The sequence below is a fragment of the Argentina silus genome (genome assembly GCF_951799395.1).
Source record: "Argentina silus genome assembly, chromosome: Y".
Lineage (NCBI taxonomy): Eukaryota > Metazoa > Chordata > Actinopteri > Argentiniformes > Argentinidae > Argentina > Argentina silus.
In genome coordinates this window covers 36,973,821-36,998,138 of record NC_139654.1, presented here as the reverse complement: position 1 = coordinate 36,998,138, position 24,318 = coordinate 36,973,821, and the positions used below count along the sequence as shown (strand labels likewise).

The 24,318-nt window shown below is 42.5% G+C and overlaps 1 pseudogene across 1 annotated transcript; it reads left to right on the top strand.

Moving 5' to 3' along the window:
• The first annotated feature begins 1,943 nt into the window (after window positions 1-1,943).
• Window positions 1,944-19,881, top strand: LOC310824098 (cytochrome P450 3A27-like; annotated as a pseudogene). Its single transcript has 4 exons — window positions 1,944-2,022; window positions 16,448-16,608; window positions 19,248-19,463; window positions 19,667-19,881. The product of its transcript is annotated as a cytochrome P450 3A27-like (transcript).
• Window positions 19,882-24,318: the final 4,437 nt, after the last annotated feature.

The window sequence follows — 24,318 nt, the reverse complement described above, 5'->3', positions numbered from 1 at the left end:
TTGGTAATTATGTGAAACACCAAATTTCCTGATTCACGGCTCATTCTGAGAATTGGAATCATATACCAGCTATACACTAACTATGTATAACTTTGGTTTGTAGTCTCACTGAGGTCCAGCTCTCCACCAAGGGCACTGCAGAGGGACACAGCACGCCTCACCTCCCACAGGGACCAGGTACAGGAGCTGCAGGAGGAGGGCTTTGCTGGAGCTGAGGGGAGACAGAGGAGGGAGCGTACATTGTACAATGAGAAATCCTCCTCCCTCCTCCTCATCAGAGATCAGTGTGTCTGTCCTTACCCCAGACGGACTGTGTCTAAGTGGGATGAGCTCTGTGCTGTGTCCCTCTGCTCCTATGCTGACAGGTCCACAAAGGAGGAGCAGGAAAAATCCAGCCTGTGCTGCAGAGCCCTGAGCTGCTCTGCTGCTGCCCCCTGCTGGATGTGTGAGGCAGTGCAGCAGTGGAGGAACCTCAGCAGCAGCCTCCTGTCAACACTGCAGCAAGGGATACAGGGTCAGCTGTACCTGGTGGAAGACCTCGTTGATGAAGATGATGTTGTCCCGCCAGCCGGACAGCGTGCTGCTGTTGGAGTGGCTCTTCTCTGGCTCGGCAGGCCCGTTGGGCTCCCCCTCCTCTCCAGTCCTTCTCCTTCCCCTGGAGAATTGCACAACCTTTTTTATAGATTGGTGTTACAAATTCTTTAGCCGAGTAGTTTTACTGAGTTAATACCTATGTCTGATCTAAATTTCATGTGAATGGCTGCAATGGAAATATGTTGAATTAAACATTTGTTGATGTGTTGAATACTTATTTTCCCGCACTGTATATACACACTCACTGAGCACGTTATTAGGAACACTATACTATACTCGGTAGGGCCTCCCTTTGCTCTGAAAACAGCCTCAATTCTTTGTGGCATTGATTCCACAAGATGTTTATAACATTTCTTTGACATTCTGGTCCATGATGACATGATTGCATCACGCGATTGCTGTAGATTTTTCAGGTGCACTTCCAAGCTGTGAATCTCCCGTTCTACCACATCCCAAAGGTGTTCTATTTGATTCAGATCTGGTGGCTGGGAAGGCCACTGAAGAACACAGAACTCATTGTTATGTTTCTGAAACCAGTTTTAGACGACTTTTGCTTTGCGACATGGTGCATTAGCATGCTGGAAGTAGCCATTAGAAGATGGGTAAATTGTGGCCATGAAGGCATGCACATGGTCAGCAACAATACTCAAATAGGCTGTGGCATTCAAGCAATATGATTGATTGGTATTAACAGGCCCAAAGTGTGCCAAAAAAACATTCCCCACACCATTACACCACCTCCACCATGAGAATGTGTACAGGTGTTGCTAATCAAGTGTTTGTTGAATGTATATATATTATATATATATATATATATATATATATATATATATATATATATATATATATATATATATATATATTTGTATTTATTATACTACAGCATGTATTATACTTCAGCACTTTCATATTTATTTGTCTCTGTGTGTGGTTTACATATGTATGTATATATAGTGTGTGATTTTCTCGAATTGTAGGTCATCAGCACTTATTACCGTCTACCTTTTTCTAAAATGTTTGTTAATATATCACAGCACTTACGCATGCCCACTTTATTATGGGGGTTTTACCTCCTTTTATGTATAATTGTCTTTTCACTATGCTTATTACTAATTTATTACATGTCCCCAGCATATATATATATATATATATACTTGTTATTATCTATTTATATAGGCAGTGCTAACCCTAAGTAAGTGCATGTTTGAGACAACATCATCTGTGTGTGTGTGTGTGGTGTGTGGCGTGTGTTCGGTCCTCACCTGTACATGCGTGCTGTCCATCTCCGTGGTGAGCAGCTGCTCTGGGTCTCCTCCACCTCGTCCTAGCTGCTCTTCTCCGGCTCCATTATGAAGGTGGGCTGCTCCTGCAGGATCAACTTCCTGTACACCTTGATCACCTTGCGGGTCGCTGATGCCTCGCAGGACGGCAACAGGAAGGCCTGCAGGGGGAAGATAGAGACATCAGGAGATTTACTAGAATATACGTTATGTATTATAATGTATTATGATAATACATTAGAATTATAATTATTATATAATTATAATTATATAATATAATTCCAGGAGGTTGTTCCTCTCCTTCTCCTGACTGCACACACACATGATCTCTATTTTCATCCTGAGAATGAGTGTGTTGGAGTCAAATTTCTAAGAATGTGTCTTCGATGGAGTGATACAGTCCGTCCACTAGAGGACAGTCCAATAGAACTCATCTCATAGGGTCATTCAGATCAATACTACATTCAAAAGCAAGTGGTGACCGTGAGGAAATCATATTTCTGTCATATCATATCTTTCTACAGTGAAAATACGACATGTGAATTGTAGGTTTGTTTCATTTGTTTAATCTGGTAACTCTTCTAAAACGTCTAAAAACGTTACTCTTCATATTTTTAGACAACATTAAACGATAACAACTTGAGCCCATGGTACTTCTGCACATCTGTACCTGGTGGAAGAACTTGTTGACGAAGATAATGTTGTCCTGCCAGTCGGACAGCGTGCTGCTGTTGGAGTGGCTCTTCTCTGGCTCGGCAGGCCCGTTGGGCTTCCCCTCCTCTCCAGTCCTTCTCCTTCCCCTGGAGAATTGCACATAACTTAGTCAAGTCTCACCCTCCTCCTCCTCTCCCCTCACCTAGTCAAGTCTCACCCTCCTCCTCTCTTCTCACCCTCCTCCTCCTCCTCTCCCCTTACCCAGTCAAGTCTCACCCTCCTCCTCCTCTTCCTCTCCCCTGCACTCAAGTCTCACCCTCCTCCTCTCCCCTCATCAAGTCTGGAGTTGGTTTCTTATTGGCGAGTCCCGTTCCATCCTAAATGGCCATCATGACAAAGATTATTTTAGATTTTAAAATGAGCAGTTGGCCTACATGTGTCCAGTAATGTGATCATGAAGGTGATTCAGTGTCATTGAGTTGGTCAATAATGGTCTTGAGAGTTGAGATTCACACAAAACAAACTCAAGTCGTAGTCAGTCACCATTTAAAGTGAAACATCTACGTTATATTTAATAGTCTAGGACAGTTCAGATTAAAATACATGTTCATCTGGGTTTAAAGATGAGAGCATAAAACCTCTTCTGATACAGAGGGACTTCAAAAATGTAACTGGATGTAGGGCCATCGCAGATTTTGTTGCCGTCATTTAAAAAAAGAAAAGAAAAAAGCATCGCAAATGATGGTTAAAACTGTTTGTAAAACACCACATTTCCTGACTCATGGCTCATTCTGAGAACTGGAATCATATACTTGAGGGCAGTCTAATGACAGTGGAAGTTTGTTTTTACTATACCTGAAAACTTTGTTTTGATTATGTCATTGATTTTATTATAACATGTGAAAAAGAGCTACTTTGAACACACATCCATCAAATGCAGCCCTTACATTACTAATTAGAGAGACAATCTACACAACACAACTCCATAGGCTCAAACACATGTGTTACAGCTTGATATGATATCACAATTATGTGATGTTCCATACGATGACATCATACATGGGTTGCCATAGGGTAGTATTGGGTATGTGAACTTCCCGGGCATCAGGTAGATGGAGAAAGACTCAGCATTGGTAAGTCCTCTGTACAACATTTTACAAACATTTCAGTCAAAAGGCCTTAATTGTTATAAAAATGTTGTCTTTGGTGTGAATTTCCATAAGTAATTAATGGTGAGCAACATGTATTTCTCTTGTTTTTGGGGTTAGGGTAATATGCATGAATTTGAAAACAAAACCAAAAAGACACTATTCACCCTCTCTATCCTACTAATTCAATCAAAAGCAATCAAAGGATCAACACGTCTAGGTTTGAGATAGCACTAAATCAGGACAAGTGGTATATTTTACGAGTGGTGTATTTCCTTGGTGTATATATCACTTGTACAAATTATGAGAACTGAAATCATCAACCTGTGAGGTGGTCTTATGGCAGTGGTAAATGGTTTCTACAGTACCCCAAACTACTTTTGGATTTAATTTGCTAATGTAATAAAAGAGCTTTTGCATAAATACTGCAATGTGAGTTCCACCAATCTCAGCCCTTGGATTAATACAGTTACAGTAACTACAGAGAAAATACCCAAACTGCATCTTTACAGGCACAAGTACAGTTTGATGTGATGTCACAATGATATGATGTCACAAACAATGCCATAGGGATAGAGTCTTGGGTATGTGAACATTCTGGTAGTCAGGTAGTTGGAGAAAGACTGACCATTGACCAAATGTTCCAAATGTTTCACTGAAAAAGCAATGATTGTTATCAAAATGATATAATGTCCTGCTAAGTTGTACAGTATTGTGCACAGAAAATATTCAAGTTGTGTCTTGGTGTGCATTAACATTAATAAATCAATTAATTGGTAAGAAGCATGTATTTAACCATTGTTAGATTTGATGCAATCTGGAATTTGTAATCATTGTTTCTGAACAACTTGCGTTAATATGCTTTTTTGAAAGAAATATCTCTAAAAAGACTTACGAGTGTTCCATGAACATTTTGTTTGCTATATAATACATTGGTAGTACAAAGAGAAAGCTGGAAAAGTGTTTGCTAACAGATAGTTGTAGATAGGGTGTGTATTTGTTTTGGGCTGACTTATGGTAAGATCTATCAATATGTGTTTGCCACTAAAATGTCAGCATTACTGAGGGCATTGGAGGTGGTTTTATTGAAGGCCGATGCAGGCCCAGCCTAGTGCATGGTTGTATACATGGCTATAGTAATTTAAAATGTTCAGCGTGGAATGAACCTGCGTGCCACTGTTACATTTCATGATGTCACAGTGACATCATCAGAGGTGCCATGGTTATTATTGCTAGGAGATGCGAGATACAGTACAACAAATATGACAGAATGTTGTAACACAGTGATATCACACAAGTGGTGACCATTTGACGCCGGCTACCATGGTAACCTACTGTAGGTAAAATTTTAAATGGCATTACACATATAGCACACTGCTTTTACACATGCAGTTCACTATAATACTGTAGGGAATAAGCTGTTATTGGAGATGTAAATTGTTACATTGAAAGTCATATTTTCATACCTAATATTAGAGAAAAGGTACTGGGCAAATGCATGGAATGTAGACCTACACATTTTTCATTCACATTCTGAGCTGATCATCAGTTCAATGGTGCTCGTAGAGTGAGTTGCAGGTCAAACTCTTTATTATTTAGCTACTTTATTGTAGTGGGTTGATGTAAATGTACTGCTTTTGACTATGTACTGTATTTTGGAGATGTAATGTACCGTTACTTTATGCAATGTTAATGTGCTTAAATGTGTCTGATTAATATTGCCTTTATGCACCTGACACCATAAACAAAAGTACCTTCTGGAAAAATAAACTTCTTCTAATCCAAGCCAGCTCTGCGATATTCTAGAAGGTCAGAGTTGAGCAGTTAGCACAGCAACATTGTTTGCGAAGAGGTTAGATGAGTAAGTAAGATATCTTTGAATGCTTTCATATGTATCAGGCCGAAAAAAAGTATACATATGATCAGTCTTTTTTCTGATAAAATAGTTGTTGTTTTTTTGTTTAACAGTACCACTTTGTCTGTTTTTCCATTTTCTTGAAGCATCTGCACTCGATTTCCAGCCAGCATCATAGTCATGACAGTGAAAGTGTCCAAACAGGTGACATGAAAAAATATCAAAAGGGGGATGAGGAGAAGAAAGCGGATCTCCACACTGATGAAACATGGGCAGATGAGGAAGATACTAGCGAAAGAAAACAAAAACATGGAGAGGAAAAACTGTCTGTGGAGTATAAGGCAGCTATTAAAGAGATTGACAACATTTGGATGAACTTTCGTTCATCTTGGTCTAATAATGGAAATAGTCTAGTCGTGGTGTGGGCCAGGAGTGACTACAACCTATAATAAGCCTTCTTTACTTTGCTACAGCCATCGCTGGCTGACATTGTCATTCACTGCCATCAACGGAAATCAATGTTTCCCACATTATATTTCATGCCAACGTCAATCAAAAGTAACCTCAAACCAAGTACTGTAACAAAGTGATGAAGGCTTATCAAAGGTTACAGATGCATAGTCTTGAACCAAAATAAGAAAAACATACAATAATGATTGAATGGGTGGACTATGGCTTTAAAAGACCCAGAAAACAACCAAAATATCGTATGACAAAAAGAAAGAGATTCCCCAGACTGATGAAGAATAATGGACAGATGCCAAAAATAGAAATGAGACATTTTTTTTAATATACTGTGAAGAGGAGTAATAAAGGGAGTGGAGAAAACAAGGGAACAAAGCTTTAGTCACAGTGAAAAGGTAATTAGTGAACAGGAGAGAAGTGCCATCACACTTACTTGAGATTTTTGGATCATTTTGAGTTACAATTCTAGTGTTTCTTTTTTGTTCATCTGGTTCACTTTCTTACCTCTGTATCTATCTACAGTTTTCCCGTCTTTTCCAAGGGTAAACAGACCCGAGTTCAATACCCAACAGCCACACTTGGCAGAGTAGACAGCGAACACAATGCAAAGGTGGGCTAATGGAAAACTGTTTTGATAGATTCAACAGTTTAGATTGTAGATTCATTGATAGGTTGGTTGATTGATTGATTTACATTGAGCAGGACCTCTCTCTTTATGTTCCTTCCTCAGATGTCTATCCACAGCTGGACAATGGTAATTTGCTGAAATGAACTGTGTATTAACAGTCAGGAGAATTCAAAAGGTAAGAGGAGACTAACAGCAAAAATATGTATAAAAAGTAGCTTGAGTAGAAAAAATGTGAAACAATAAGCCTACAACAAAAACCAAGTCAGCAGCGTGGCTTAAGCCATATTTATTCTGAATGGCCATACCTGAATAAAGTATTCATGCAGTAAGTTATGGTTTATAATGTTTGTAGAGCGCACACATACACTCACCGGCCTCTTTATTAGGTACACCTTGCTAGTACCGGGTTGGAATCCCTTTTGCCTTCAGAACTGCCTTAATTCTTTGTGGCATAGATTCAACAAGGTGCTGGAAACATTCCTCAGAGATTTTGGTCCATTTTGACATGATAGCATCACGCAGTTGCTGCAGATTTGTAGGCTGCACCTCCATGATGTGAATCTCCCGTTTCACCACATCCCAAAGGTGCTCAATTGAATTGAGATCTGGTGGCTGTGGAGGCCATTGGAGTACAGTGTCACTCATTGTCATGTTCAAGAAACCAGTTTGAGATTATTTGAGCTTTGTGACATGGCACGTTATCCTGCTGGAAGTAGCCATCAGAAGATGGGTACACTGTGGTCATAAAGGGATGGACATGGTCAGCAGCAATACTCAGGTAGGCTGTGGCGACAAAGAAAGAAACAAACCTGTTCTGTCCTCATACATAGCTGAACACCTCTAAACACCTCCCAAGAGTCTGGAGACAGAATGTCAGTCTGACTTCAGGTTTATTGACTTAGAAAGAGTGAAACTGAGAAAGAGAAACAATAATCAATGATATGGTTTCACATCCACACATTGCCTTGCCATACATCACAGAGATGATCTAACAAAGAAATAGCGACATATAGCTACAATGTGTTGTATTAACATTGAAATATAGTATCCTCTCTTAGCTAACATAACCAAGAATACCCAATGTGTTCTTATATAATGCTAGTATGGTCTCACATGAAGAAATAAAAGGTAAGTTTACATAATCACCATGAAAGCCAATAGTACAAGCTAAACTAGCATCTTCCACAACACAAACACTTGTCTACAGTGGGATATTACTGATAGTCCTTTCGGTCCCTGCACTGATGGACACTATAAAGAATTATGGAGAACTCTCTGGTTATCAAATCAACCAATCAAAATCAGAGGCAATGATGTTAGTTGGACAATGGCCAATTCAAATGTCAGGAAGGCTTGATTTCCACTGGTCTCAAGGATTTAGATACTTGGGAATTACTATAACAACTGACCTATCAATTGTTTAAAGCCAACTATGGGAAATTGATGGGCCACATAAAAGGGGACCTTACAAGATGGGAAATTCTACCACTCAAGAATAGAAACGATAAGAATGAAGATTCTGCCAAGATTGCTTTTTCTCTTCCAATCACTACCTATCTATGTTCCTGCTTCCACCTTTACTATATTGGATAAATGGCTGTCCAAGTTTATTTGGCAAAGCAAGCGACCCAGACTTAAATTTAAAAGACTACTCTGCCCAAAAGACAGGGGAGGCCTGGACTTACCTAGCCTGAAAAAATATTATTGGGCAGCCCAACTCAGATCAATGATTGCTTGGATATCCCAAGACACTGACACTATATGGGTGGGAATGGAACAGAGTGAATGCCCAAATTTGCCTTTAGATTCAATACCATTCTTAAACCAAGACATATGGGGGAAAAAGAAAATTGCTAATGTATGGAGCAAGAACACCTTAAAAATATGGTCAATCTTGAGGAAAAAACTACAACTTCCCATGACCATTTCCAGAGCTATAATGATAGCAAACAACTGTGAGTTCTCTCCATCTAGGCTGGACAAGGGATTCCTAAAATGGAAGGAAAGGGGTTTAGTGGTTTTGGACCAGCTGTTTGACGGAGCAGTCCTAAAATCATTTGAACAGCTCAAAGAGGAATATGATTTACCAAACCAAGACTTCTTTAGGTACTTACAAATTAGACACTATCTACAAAGTCATAAAGAATGGGAACAGCTCTGTTCCTTACCAACAAAATTGGAACACCTCTTCATATCAACAACTAAAGGAATAGTGAAGACAAAGTTCATATCACATATTTACAAGATATTGCAGGAAGAGTTAAAAGAAGATAACTTAGATATTAAAGAAAAATGGGAACTAGAAATGAACACAATAATCCCAGATGAGCAATGGGAGACTTCATGCAGACAGGGACATAGGATATCCAGTAGTCCAAACTGGAAGGAATTTGGATGGAAAATGAAAATGAGATACTTTAGAACTCCACTTATAACATCAAAATGGAGCAACACCTCAGATCATTGCTGGAGGGGTTGTGACTTGGTGGGAGATCACACACATATATTTTGGGACTGCCCAAAGATATCAGAATACTGGCAAAATGTACAAAAAGAAATAAAAAAATGTCTCCATATAGATTTACCTCTTAAACCATTACACTTTATACTAGGGGTACTGCCAACTGATCTTGAAGAGAACAGTCAAACATACTTGCTGAGAATCCTCTTTTTAATAGCGAATAAGGTAATCACAGCCTCCTGGCTGAGGCCACACCCTCCAACAATTACACAATGGAGGGAAAGAATCCAAAACGTTTACAACATGGAATATACAACAGCATTATTACAACTGAAAGTAGATGTATTCCTAAATAAATGGTCATCCATTGCCCTACATTTTCATTTGATATGATTGAAATGCAGATTATTATTATATATTTTTTTAAAGATTATTGTTACTGTTATTATTATTGTTGTTATTGTTATTATTATTGTTATTGTTATTGTAAAATTTATATTATAAAATTAGTGCCCTGATCGGTGAGAATCTCTTTCGGGATTCCCACGCGGGAGATGACTTGAAACAATGCTTGCGCTACACTCCTGGCAGAGATATTGCGCAGAGGTATTGCCTCGGGGTATCGGGTAGCGTAATCTATCAAGACCAACACAAATCGATAACCCTGTGTGCTCCGGTCAAATGGCCCGATAATATCCATCGCAATGCGGTCGAACGGGTTCTCGACCAATGGTAAGGGCCGCAAGGGGGCCCGTGGAATGGCCGGGGGATTTACTAACTGACATTCCCGACAGGAAGCGCACCACCTACGGACCTCTGCCCGAATCCCCGGCCAATAAAATCGAGCCATTATACGGTGCAGTGTTTTGTCATACACTAGATGGCCCGCCATGGGGTTGAAATGAGCCGCCTGGAAGACCATTTCGCGGCGGCTGCGGGGAACCAACAACTGGGTTACTTCCTCCTGACTATGTGAGTCACGACTTACTCGATATAACCTGTCGCTGATAATCGCGAAATAGGGGTAGGCGCGCACCGTGTCTGGCCGTATCAAAGTACCATCAATTGCTATCACTTGGTCAAAGGCTGATCTTAGGGTCTCGTCACGAGCCTCGGCACAGAGCACATTACACGCCACACACCTCCCTAGCTGTCGTGCACGCATCCCGGTAGCCCTCTTTACCGCTTGAGGAAACCCCTCCCAATCCACGCCTAGAATCAGGGGATGCGTGAGGCGTGGGCTAACCGCCGCCTGTACACTATGGTTTTTCCCCTCAAAATGAATTTCGATAGCGACCACCGGATATTCGTGAATGTCCCCATGCACACACCTCACCCGCACCCTCGATGCCTTCAACAATGCCCCCGGCCGAACCAGGCGCTCCTGGATCATGGACTGCATGCAGCCCGAATCCAAGAATGCCTGGTGCGTATCATGTTGTATCCTTACCGGAATACGATACGCCGCTCCTGGTCCGGGGGGAGGGCCCGGTATGTCGCCGATGCGGACGACCTGTCCCACGTCCATCGCCTGACACTCGGCCTGCACGTGGCCCGGCCGTCCGCACCGCCAACACACCCCCCCTGTCGCTCGAGGTGCTCCCTGTGGGGCCGGGGTCGGTTCTGGATAGGTGCGCCCCTGCCATCTCGACCTTGGGGCGGGCGCCGGCCTCTCTCCTTCCGCTCCCTCGGTTCCTCCTGGGCGTCGGCCCCCCCCCCCTTGCCGCGGGGCCGGGGTTGGTCGTTGTGGCCCCCGCGGTGGGAGGGAGAGATGGTCCTCAGCCAGTCCCACGGCGGTCTTGAGGTTCTGGGGGCGGTGGTACTGGACCTTGGGGGGACCTGGTGCCGCTCCGGTCCCCGGCGCCGGCCCGCCGACCCTGGTGAAGTCCTGGAGGAGGGCGCTGTCCGTGATCCTCGCCGCCGTTAACTCCTCCAGCGTTGCCTGCTGGGTCTGCTGCAGGGCCGTCTGCTGCTCGAGGACAAGCGCTATCCTCGACATCGCCGCTGCTAGCGCCTCCATTCCGCCTTCCCTCTGTGTCCCAGGTTGGGCGCCAAATGTAGTGGTGTTCGTGTACACAGAGGCAGACGCAGCGGTGTAGTGAGGGAAAGGTCCCGTTTATTCATACAGTCAGTAATCGTTCAATCAGAGTTCGTTGGCTTTCCAGCCTCGTCAGAGCGTCTCTCTCTCTCCACTGTCCGCTCTCCTCGCCGTTTCCAGCCTAGCTACCGAAATGGCAGAAGCACACACATCTTAAACATTCGCCGACGAGACTTAATTCGCAGCAGGTGTGCAACAAAAGTCTCGCCGACACAACCCCGGCCACGGTCCTGTAGCTCCCTCTACAGGCCGAACGCTGCATGTCCCCCCACACTTATGATGACTGATGTATAGATGATTCACTTACTTGAGACAAATGTACTTGTTGTAAGTTGCTTTGGATAAAAACATCTACTAAATGTCAAAAATGTAAATGTAAATGTGATGAAAATGGGTGAAGTGTCTAGCCCCAAATTTACAAAAAATGGTTAAGGCATAAACCCAATATTTTCATGTTTTATTAATTTTTCCAGAGAACAGATTGGTGTTGAATTGTGGGATATATGAAGGATTGCCCCTTTTAAAAGGCTACCCATTTTTAATTGGCAATTATGGCACTTGAAAGTAGCCAAATATCCCTCTGATAAAAAAAACAACCTAAAAACTTGACATCAAAGATGAGCATGGAAATTAACAGGCCATGTAGCAATTAAGTTTGTTTTATTTTCTAGTGCATGAGGTTATTCGCAGGTTACCTAAATGTTAACCTCGTCCCCAGGCTATTGCTCACAGCGCATATAAGTCTGGAATAACGACGACTCAAACCTGGCCGTAGGGTGGTTACTGATTAAAGTATTTGTTATTATTTGATTTCAGCTAATCACACGGCTGCAAGGTGTAGCTTTTTATCAGAAATGTGTGGAATGTGCTGTGGAAGATGATTGATGCGAGGTAAAGCCCATGGCTATGCCCCGTCCCCATTTTTGACGCTCTTGCTCTTGGCTTAATGAAGGCCAATGAAGTTTAACGCATTGGTCCAACAGACCTTTTGGGCATTTGGGCAGAAGTGTCTGGGAACGAGACTACTTAAATCTTAACATAATATTAACATAATCTTCAGCAGTACATGCTAAGCACAGTGTATCTATGAGAAGATATTCAGCACTTTGCTCGTACAAAAGTCCTACAATTCCGAAGCGAGTATAAACCAAGGCAATAATTAATATTAAATACATTTAACTACATTCATAAAGTTCTTCATAACCAACATCAGGGAGATGTGACCAGAGAGGTGGTGAGTGGATCCTGGCTATAAGGGCACACTCTTGCCAACACACATTCTGGTGTGACATGTGCGATGTCTTATTGATCTATGTTGCTTTGGCTGTCTCCACGTGTGGATCATTGTAATCAGGGGTGGGGCTGGCCTTTTAAACACCTGTGCTTTGTTTCATTCAGGGAAAACAAAGAGATTTTTAACATTTCTTTTAAAGAGACAACACACATTTTCTGCCATGCCTCTATCAATTGATTTGGCTTTAATCAATGGTTTCTTCTTGATGTTGTGTACATGTTTTCATGCCTATGTCACCTTTCAGAGGAAATCAAGGAACCTATCCAGATCTGATGTCGTATTAGATGAGTCAAACCCTGTCAGAACATAGTTTGCTTTTGCTAGATTATTTTCTTTTCTTTTGTCTAGTATTGGTATACATGGTCGAAATTATGCACTCATATTTAGTATTTGGTCGACACTACTTTGTATGCAAACCGTCTGGGACCCATTGACCCCACCAGGTGCTGGGTATTTTTTCTGGTGATATTCTGCCAGGCCAGCCATCTTCAGTTTTTGAGGTCTTTTTGCCCATAATCTTACCATCAGAAAATGAAATGCATGTTCAATAGGATTTAAATCCAAAGATTGACATGGCCAGTCAAGAACTTTCCACTTTTTCGCCCTGAAAATCTCCCTAGCTCCAATGGCAGTATGTTTTGGGTCATTGTCTTACTGTTTGATGAAGCGCCATCCAATGAATTTGGAAGCATTGCTTTTACTCGACCAGACAAGATGTTTCTGTACACTTCAGAATACATTCTGCTGCTGCTGTCAGCAGTAACATCATCAATTATGATAAGTTAGCAAGTTCTAGTGGCAGCTATACATGCCCAAACCATAGCATCCCCTCCACCATGTTTCACAGATGAGATGGTATGCTGTAAACCTTGGGCAGATCCTTTTTTCTCCAAACTTTCCTCTAGCAATCACTCTGATAATATTCACCTTATCTGTCCACAAGACTTTTTTCCACACCTCTGCAGGCTTTTTAGGTACTTCTTAGCAAACTCTAACCTGACTATCCTTTTTAAGGATAACTAGTGGTTTGCATCTTGCAGTAAAGCCTCAGCCATTTGCGATTGCTGAGCTCATCAGTGCTTGATTTTGGCAAGCCTAAGGTTTTGACTATGTTTCAGATTTTTCAGCTTTCACCATTTGTCAATTGCTTTGCTATTGTAATGTATCTCACACCTTGTCCTTTGTTGGGAATGATATTTAAGGAGAGGGACAGCGAGATATTCTTTGAGTTTTGGGTTAGGCCCATCACGGGCATCATTCTCCCGCGTTGGGGAAAAATAAAAAAGTTTTTATTTCAAATCCAAAAAGAAGAAAAAATGCTTCACTGTCCCATTACTTACGCACGGTACTGTATAACGTTTTGTGGAAAGGGTTCTACATGGAACCCAAAAGGTTTCTTCAAAGGGACAGTGGAAGAAGAACCCTTTTTGGTTCTAGGTAGCACTTTTTTTCTAAGAGTGCAGGATCTGTGATGGGTCTGTCTGTCACTATCCACGGTATATTTGCTTGAATGCCACAGCCTATTTAAGTATTGTTGCTGACCATGTGCATCCCTTCATGGCCACAATTGACCCATCTTCTAATGGCTACTGCCAGCATGATAATGCACCATGTCACAAAGCAAAAGTCATCTTAAACTGGTTTCATGAACATGACAATGAGTTCAGTGTTCTTCAGTGGCCTTCCCAGGATCTGAATCCAATAGAACACCTTTGGGATGTGGTAGAACAGGAGATTCACATCTTGAAAGTGAACCTGAAAAATCTGCAGGAATTGAGTAATGCAATCATGTCATCATGGACTAGAATCTCAAAGGAATGTTTCCAACATCTTGTGGAATCAATGCCATGAAGAATTTAGGCTGTTTTGAGAGCAAAGGGAGGCCCTACCCAGTATTAGTATAGTGTTCCTCATAAAGTGCTCTGTGAGTGTATATCTAACTATCTTTGTTTTTGCTGGTCTGTAGGATCTATGATGGCCGTCAGCCCATCCTGTGTATCATGGACACAGCCATGATCAAAACCATCCTCATCAAGGAATGCTACTCCCTTTTCACTAACAGGAGGGTAATACGCTAAATTGAAGTTGTTGTATGGGGAAAAAAACATAAGGGCTCCTTAAATAGATAATATCATTGTTATTATAGCATTATTAATATTAGGTTAATCTTGCAGTATATAATAATTATTATTTTTCTAGAATTTCTATCTCAACGGGCCTCTGTATGACGCCGTGTTTATCGCTGAGGATGATGCATGGAGACGGATCCGCAGTGTCCTGTCTCCCTCCTTCACCAGTGGGCGGATCAAAGAGGTACAGTCCCATCTCTCCTCTCCTTCTTTCATTCATTCCTTTATACAACACAAATAAATGAATGACTAACAACTCTGACGCGTGTGTGTGTGTGTGTGTGTGTGTGTGTGTGTGTGTGTGTGTGTGTGTGTGTGTGTGTGTGTGTGAGAGAGTGTGTGTGTGATTTGTACTATGTGTATAGTGTGTATTCATTGTTGTTTGTTGTTGTGTGAAGCAGCAACTTTAATTAATTAATCCAAGACAAAATTTCATCCGGGACAATAAAGTATATTTGATCTTATCTTCGATAAGTTCAATGGTCAGATGACAGAGTATAGAATAATAGTTCATCTTTGGAGTCACTTATTCCTTGACTATATACATAATGTATCCTGTATGAATGTATATTCTCAGGCTATATAAACATTTAAATAATTCCTGTTTCAAACATGATATTAACCCATGTTTTGCACATATTAATCCATGTATCCTTCCCAACTCAGATGTTCGGGATCATGAAGCAGCACTCTGGTAATTTGGTCAGCAATCTGAAGAAGACGACCGATAACGATGAGCCCATTGAACTAAAAGAGTGAGTATTTATCTCCGAGACGATAAGGTGAATTTGTCATTTCAGTGAACTCCCCCTTTAATTTTGTGGTTGTGGTTCTGGTGGTCAGAGATTGTGTGGTTGTGTTCCAGGTTCTTTGGACCATACAGTATGGATGTGGTCGTCAGCACTTCATTCAGTGTTGACATCGACTCCCTCCACAACCCCTCCTACCCCTTTGTGACCAACATCAAGAAAATGCTCAAGTTTGACATCTTCAGCCCACTGTTCCTCACAGTCGGTACAACTGCCCCCATATAGCTTTCAGTCATTTTGTGCTTAATAAATGAAGCTATTGATTTCATTGATTAGACTGACATAAACCCCACTGCCAATGGTTTGCGCTCTACTCATTTGACAAACACATGGGCCCTGTCCAGAACCAACCTCTAGTTCCTAAATGCTGGACACTTGGAGATCTGAGTGGATTGGATACAGAAGTGTCTAGGGATAGAGCCTAGGAGTTGTTTCTGGACAGGGCTGTGCATTGAATAGGATTGGAGTCACGTATCATGGTATTTCCTGTTCCTGTTTGTAACTGTGGCATTTCCTGTCCGTCCAGCATTCTTCCCCTTCATGGGTCCTGTTATGGCAAACATGGAGGTATCCCTATTCCCTGCCTCGGTCACAGATTTCTTCTACGCTGTCTTTCAGAAGATCAAGTCCAATCGCGTGGCTAGCACCAGGAAGGTATGTAAATATAACTGATCAAATATACGATCTTCAGCCAGTATTGTGTAATACAATTGTAGAGATTTGGTAGCATCTGGTAGTTCTCATGTGATTTTGATCTGACGTAAGCCTGCTTCCAGAGTCGGGTAGATTTCCTGCAGCTGATGATAGACTCGCAGAAAGACAGCAACTCAAAGGGAGAGGAGCAGAGTAAAGGTGCCTGCCTTAAACACACACACACACACACACACACACACACACACACACACACACACACACACACACACACACACACACACACTGTATACTAGCATCTAACACACACACATACAGTACCTGCCTCAAACACCTATACCTACAAACACACCTACCACCCCATTTCTCCCATCATCATAGGATTGAGTGACCATGAGATCTTGTCCCAGGCAATGATGTTCATCTTTGCTGGCTATGAGACCACCAGTAGCTCTCTGTCCTTCCTGGCCTACAATCTGGCAACCAACCCTCACATCATGACCAAGCTGCAGGAGGAGATAGACACTGTGTTTCCCAACAAGGTAACCGCTCTGCAGACTCCTATATAGTACTATTCATGTGGAACAGGTGATAGTGACAGTGACAGTGTGATAGTGACATGATAGTGACAGTGTTTTAGAGGGTACTGATGAGTGTGTAACTGCTGTGCACTGCAGACTCCTACAGATGGTTAGATAGGTGACAGTATTTTGCAGTGTGCTAATGTGTCTGTAGCATCCCTGTGCAGACTTCTGCCCAGTATTATTCATTTGAAACAGGAAGTAGATAGGTGTTGTTGGAATCTTCAGAATAGTTAAAAGGCCAGTACCTGAGGACCTGAGGGATCTACAGGGTATATACCTTAAAAGCATGTCTGACATGCAGTGGTGTGCATGACCATAGAGTGATTTCTAAACTAATACAATTATCTTAAAATAAATTATAAAACTAACAGGTAATCAGTGCAGAGACTTGTGTGATATGTGCTCTCCATCTGACTCGTGCTGCTGCATTTTGTATCATTTGCCAAGAGCTTTCTTTGGTCGACCAGACAGGAGAGTGTTACAGTAATCAAGGCTGCTAGTAATACAAGCATGCATTCGTCTCTCAGTGTCAGCCTGGGAGAGGAAAGGTTGCACCTTTACAGCTGTGTTCTGTAAAGGTCCATGTAATATTCAAGCTTTATAAAAGCTTCCTAACGGTTGTAATGACTATCTTTAATCGGTAGCGATCAGGGAACAAGATCCCTTATAATAAATCCCTTATGAATAAATATTTCATTTACGAACGCTGTTTTGGTTCGGAAAACACGCTTTTTAAAATGCAGTGTCCTACCTGACATTCGGTTTGCATATAAACATGTTGTGAGTGCCAGGGGTGTTCTAGGGGAGTAGACTGACTTTTCTCTGGTGGCTGCCTCTCCCAATCGTGTGTGCATGCAGAAACACAACAGCTAATGTCCAACACTGCAAGTTCATTTCGGGGGGATATATTATTATTAGGGAGGATGTTGTTGTTTGGACAACTTCAGACAGAATTTCTCCACGATGGCAGATTTCTGGCAAACTTACTTACTCTTCTTTAAGTGATACAAATGTGTTTTAGTCACATTCTTGATATGGGTTTCAAAATTAAGATCTGAGTCAATGGTAACACCTTGTTTTTTTGCCTGGTGCTTAGTGTTACTGTAAGTAGTGTCTTTAAGTGTGCAGACAGTTTGACCAGGACAAGGACAAAGAGCATTTTGGCATCAGCATTAATTAATTAATTCTAAGGTCATTAAGAACCTAGTTAATAACTTAACAACATAGTGCTATCTCAGTGCTATGATCGGCACAAAAGCCAGATTGGAACATGTCAAAGGTACAGTTGGGAATAAGGAGATTATTTAACAGTTTGAACACCTTTTTTTCAAGAATTATTATTTTTTTGCTTAAAAAGGGAAGGTTGGAGATTGGCCTAAAATCGCTAAGGACTGAAGTGTCTAAGTTACTTTTCTTCAGGAGGGGTTTCACCATGGTAGTTTTAGGTGCAGATGAACAGACCCCCACTTTGCTGAGCATTTCTGTATGACCACTGCAAAAGAGTTCATAGTGCTTCCATGTGGTGGAAGGTGGGGTAACAAGTCATCAAACACATCTTCAGGTCTTGCCTGAGTGATCCTCCTCACCTAACATTGGTTCTCTTATCTCAGAAGTATGTTGCAAATTCCTCACATTTGTAGGTGGAGAGCAGATCACCAGGTGTCTTGTGGGCGGGATTTATAAGGCTGTCAATCGTTGAAAAGAGCACTGTTTGAGTTGTTATGATTCATTATCAATTTTGAGAAATGATCCCGTCTTGGCGTTTTTTTATTGCCTTATTAAAAGCAGAAAGATGCTCTCGAAGAATATCAAGGTGGACCTGCAGTTTTTGTCAGCTGAGACTTTCTGCAAATTCTTTTAAATTTGGCCACAGCCTTTTTCAGTTTGACTGGTGCTACAGAGTCGATAGTTGCCCTTAGTTTGGTGTTGAAGCTGGTTACTAAATCATTATCACAGAAGGAAGCTGTTGATGGTGTACTATTCATATTCATATTCATCATGAAATTCTCATCTGCTCAGCGACATGGCTAGATAAATAATAGAGTGAAAATATATTTTTTCCCCACTTCTAATAGACTGACATGCATTCATGTTTAGCCAGGTTTCAGATAAAAACATTACAGTGCAGCTTTCGCTCTGAGATAAGATCAATAAAGGTTTTGCCAGATAGGGACCTAATATTCAAAAGCACCATGGTAATGTTCTCTGGGCTGTTCGGTGCTGCCCGGCCACAGTTAATGGAATGGATACCAAGTTATTCACATTTGAACCACCTGACAGTTTTCTTGTAGTCTGTCGACTGTGATAGGAAATAATAGACTATAGCACATTCAGTATTCCAAGCAGTCAATCCACTAAAAGCAGCCCAGTTTAGTGGCATTTTGACTTCTGATTGATCCTTGTGTACATCTATCATTGGTGTCATGAAATTAGGCTATGCAGATTAGAATAAGTACAGTACTGTGTTCATTTCCCAAAAAAAGAACACAAAAAACTAACAGCTCTTCAGATTTGCGACGAAAAAGAGTTAGTTCTGGGCTACGGCTACGTGAACGACCAATCACTAGTGCTCATGTGAGTGTAATATCCCTGTGCAGGCTCCTCTCCAGTACGAGGCTCTGACGCAGACTATCTAGACAGCGTGATCAACGAGTCTCTCAGGTTGTACCCCATCGACTTGAAAGAGTCGCCAAGAAATCTGTTGAGATCAGCGGCATCACCATCCCCAAGGGTATGGTTGTCATGATACCCATCTGGACCTTGCACCGTGACCCCGATGTGTGGGAAGACCCAGAGGAGTTCAAACCAGAGAGGGAATGGGCAACATCTTAACCACAACCACAATATCAATCACAACAGCAACGATAAGAGCAGTGTTCCACAAACAACCATAAAACAAACCTAAATGCGACGACCAAACACAAACAGGTTTCTTCAACCATGTATAACCATCATATTACTGTGATTTAATTGATATGTTCTTTAACCCCTCCTCCTCTGAACTCTCCGTGTGTAGGTTCAGTAAGGAGAACAAGGAGAGCATCGACCCATACACCTACATGCCGTTCGGGTTGGGCCCCACGGAACTGTATCGGGATGCGATTCGCTCTGGTATTGTTGAAACTGGCGATGGTGGAGATTCTACAGAGGTTCAACTTCACCGTCTGCAAAGAGACAGAGGTGAGACAAAATAATGATACAATGATTGTAAATATAATTTTGTACCTATGACTTTGTTGCGTTTCTATATGTAGCAGAGGTGATTTTGGAATCACACTCGCGTGATGTGGTAGCCCTGCCTGAGACATGTAAACTGAAGTGTCGCCCTCAGACCTTGAGGATGTCCTCTTGGCTTAATAGTAGCGTTTGTGTCTTCCACATGGGAGACCCGGGTTTGAACCCCCATACTACAATTCTGTACTTGCGTACTGCATGAGTATGTACTCCCCATTTAATTTCCCAGATTGCATTTTTCAGTACTAGGCGCCAATCATCCTCAGTATAGGCTACCTACTAAATGATGGAAGTGTGAGATTTAAAAAAAAGCTATTTGTATTTCTGCAAAACTCCCTCGAGACTTCATAGGGCCATTTTAATGTATGTCGACCCAAGAGAGGTTGTCCAGGAGTTTGAGTTTATTTGAATTTATAGTGCAATGCTACCCGAACGTAACAGTGACACTGTATTAGGTAACATTCATAGTGTAACGCTGACATCTGTTTTACTCGTTCCTTCATACTTTAACTGTGTGTCAACTCTCACCAGATCCCCATTGAGATGGACCTACAGAACACTCTGATGCCCATACGGCCCATCAAACTCAAGCTGCTGTCCCGCTGCCAGGAGTCCAACGACAACCAGCTCAAAGCAGACAGCCAGTGATGAGGACCTGCCCTGCTGCAGGTCTCTCAGTTATTATGTTACACATAGATCTAGGATCAGCCCCAACACTGGCTACTTTCAAAAATGGGCTTAAAAAAAAAAAAGGGCTTCGCTTTTGCCTTAAATTGAAACTAAATTGGCGCTAATAATTGCACTGTGACCCTAAAATGCACTGTGACTTTTATTCTTTTTTTATGTCTTTTATGCGTTTTTATTCTAATTTTTCTTTCATGCTCTTTCCTTTTTATCTATTTTACGTAAAGCACTTTGAATTGCCTCTGTGTATGAAATGTGCTATATAAATAAACTTGCCTTGCCTTGCCTTGCCTCGCCTCGCCTCTGGGCTCTGCTGCTACTGTATGCTGCTCTCTTTGGATCTGTCTATTAGTGGAGGTCCAGGACTCGTTGTACAGAGACAGTTGTTGTCTGTCGTCTGCAGTGCAGGGATTTGCATGTGACTTGTGTATGTTTTGTACTCGTCTGGTAGTGGGTCTCTATCATCACGCTAAAAACGTGTGTATAATCACAAACTAAATCATAACATGAGAATGAACAACATGCCATCAAAACATGACAATAAATAGGTGTTAGATTAGATTCAACTTTATTGTCATTGTGCAGAGTACAAGTACAGAGAGTTTACGCATCCTCTGCAGCAGGAACAGTGCAGAGAAAAAGTATGTACAGTAAACCCCATAACTGAATACACTTCATACGCTTCAGCAAGACACAGAACGCTACATTGAGGTGGCCTATACTGCAACAAAGTAAAAAAAATGAGACAGACACGTGTCTTCAATAACTTGCATGTTTTATCAAAATACAAGCATTCGGCACATTGTTAACTTGTAGGAAAGTTTAATCAGGTTTTATCAATTGTATTTCTTTAAATGTGAAATAAATATCATCAGTGCAGAGGCTATAACACACTACAAAAGTCACATTAAATCACGGAAAGTAGGCTAGGCTAATTAACGGAACTATATGAATATACAGCCCGAGCCCAGTCCAGGGTTCTGAAAGCGACAAGTAACAAGTGTGCCCATCAACGGTCTAGATATTAGGCCTATACAGTGGGGGAAATAATTATTTGATGGTACTTTATGGTATGATTATGGTACTTTTATTTTAACAAATAGAGACAGAATATCAACAAAGAAGTCCAGAAAAAACACATTATATAAAGTTATAAATTGATTTGAATTTGATCCCCTACAAACCAGCAAGAATTCTGGCTCATACAGACCGGTTATATGCCCATGAGGCACACAGATTACTCCTGTCACTTTAAGAAAGTACTCCTAATCTCTGCTTGTTATGGGTATAAAAGACACCTGTCAATAGAATCAATCTCTTCCATTCCAACCTCTCCACCACCATTCAAGATTCAAAGTGTTTATTATCATATGCACAGCAGAAAACATGTTTCACTGTACAACGAAATTCTTGCTTTGCTGTCCGCAGAATGCCAACCAATGTAAAATATACAATACTAAAGAATATACAATATATACTAAACAAATGTACAAGACAGCAAAATTTAAGGCATAAAATAAAATAGCAGCAATAATAATAATAAAACAGTGCAAATGTAGCAGTGCAATTATGCAAACTGGAAAGTTCAGTTATTGAGGTAGTACGGTTATATTAATCTCCTATGGGTTGTTTAGGAGTCTGATGGCAGCGGGAAAGAAGGAGTTCTTCAGTCGGGTGGTCCTGCATTTAACACTTCTGTACCTCCGGCCTGAGGGTAGAAGTGTGAACAGTCCGAGCTGGGGGTGGGTGGGGTCCTTGAGGATGGAGGCGGCTCTCCTGTGGACTCTGCGGTGGTAGATGCTCTGCAGAGAGGGCAGTGGAGTCCTGGTGATTTTCTCAGCAGTCTTCACCACTCTCTGCAGGCGTCTGCGGTCCATAGCAGTAGTGCTGCCATACCACACAGTGATACAGCTAGTTAGGATGCTCTCAACAATGCAGCTGTAGAAGTTGCTGAGGATCTTGGGCGACATGCCAAACTTCCTCAGCCTCCTCAGAAAGTACAGCCGCTGTTGGGCCTTCTTAACCAGCTGAGTGGTGTTAAGTGTCCAGGTGAGGTCCTCGCTGATGTGGACGCCCAGGTATTTGAAACTGCTCACCCTCTCTACTTCAAGTTCCCGGATGTACAGTGGCCGATGAGGTCCCCTCTTCTTCCTCATGTCCACTATCATCTCCTTCGTCTTGTCCGTATTGAGGGTGAGGTTGTTGTCCTCGCACCATGTTACCAGACTGGCCACCTCCCTCCTGTAAGCTGCTTCGTCCCCGCCAGTGATGCATCCTATCACTGCGGTGTCGTCTGCAAACTTTAGGATGATGTTGTCCTTGTGGGAGGCGACACAGTCGTGGGTGAACAGGGTGTAGAGAATGGGGCTGAGGACGCATCCCTGTGGGGTGCCAACATTTGTAATAATGCTGGCTGAAGTCCTATTGCCAATCCTGACAGACTGGGGCCTGCCAGTCAAAAAGTCTAGGAGCCAGTCACAGAGGGTGGGGTGCAGGCCAAGTGTGGACATTTTGTGGATGAGTCTGTGGGGGATGACTGTATTAAAAGCAGAGCTGTAGTCTACAAAGAGCGTCCTGATGTAGGAGTCTTTGTTTTCCAGGTGGGAGAGGGAATAGTGGAGGACAGCAGCGATAGCGTCTGAGGTGGACCTGTTGGGCCGGTAGGCATACTGCAGGGGGTCTAGGGTGTCCGGCATGCTGCTCTTAATGTGTGCCAGTACCACTCTCTCAAAACACTTCATAATGATTGGAGTGAGTGCTACTGGCCTGTAATCATTCAGGCAGGCAGGTTGGCTCTTCTTGGGAAGGGGGACGATGGTTGTGGTCTTGAAGCAGGAGGGAACAGTGCTGTGACTGAGGGAAAGGTTGAAGATGGAGGTGAGAACATCAGCCAGCTCGTTAGCACATGCTCTGAGAGCCCGCCCAGGGATGTTGTCTGGTCCTGCTGCCTTGCGGGGGTTGATCTTCCTCAGGGCTTTGTTTACCTGGCCTGATGAGATGGTTAGTGGAGGGGAGGGGGGTCGGGTGGTCCCGGTGTCTGTGTGCCTCCTCTCTGTGCTGTGGCTGGAGGTCTCAAAGCGGGTGTAGAAGATGTTAAGGTCGTCCGGCAGGCTGTCTGTGGAGCTGATGGTGTTGGTGGTGGTCCTGTAGTCTGTGATGTGCTGCAGGCCTTGCCACATCCGCCCGGAGTCAGCAGTGGAGTAGAAGCCGTCCAGCTTCTCTCTGTACTGCCTCTTGGCCGCTGTAATGGCTTTTTTCAGTCCATACTTCGCAGCTTTGTACTCCATCTCATTGCCTGATCTAAATGCAAGAGAGCGAGCACGCAGCATGTGGCGTACCTGACTGTTTATCCAGGGCTTCTGGTTGGGAAACTTCTTGACTTGTATGGTGGGCACGATGTTGTCAACACAAGTGCTAATGTACCCAGTCACATACTCAGCATAGTCCTGTATGCTGACAGAAGAGTCCTCCAGCGTGGCTGCAGCTTTAAACACATCCCAGTCTGTCTGAGCAAAACAGTCCTGCAGGGTGCTCTCAGTCTCTGGGGTCCAGAGTTTGATTTGTTTAGTGACAGGGTTTGTCTGTTTCAGTCTTTGTCTGTAGGCTGGATACAGGAACAACGAGATGTGGTCAGAATGTCCAAAGTGGGGGCGGGGTGCAGCCTTGTATGCACTGCGTATACTGCTGTAAACATGATCCAGTGTATTCTTCTCACGGGTGGGAATATCCACATGTTGGTAGTATTTGGGA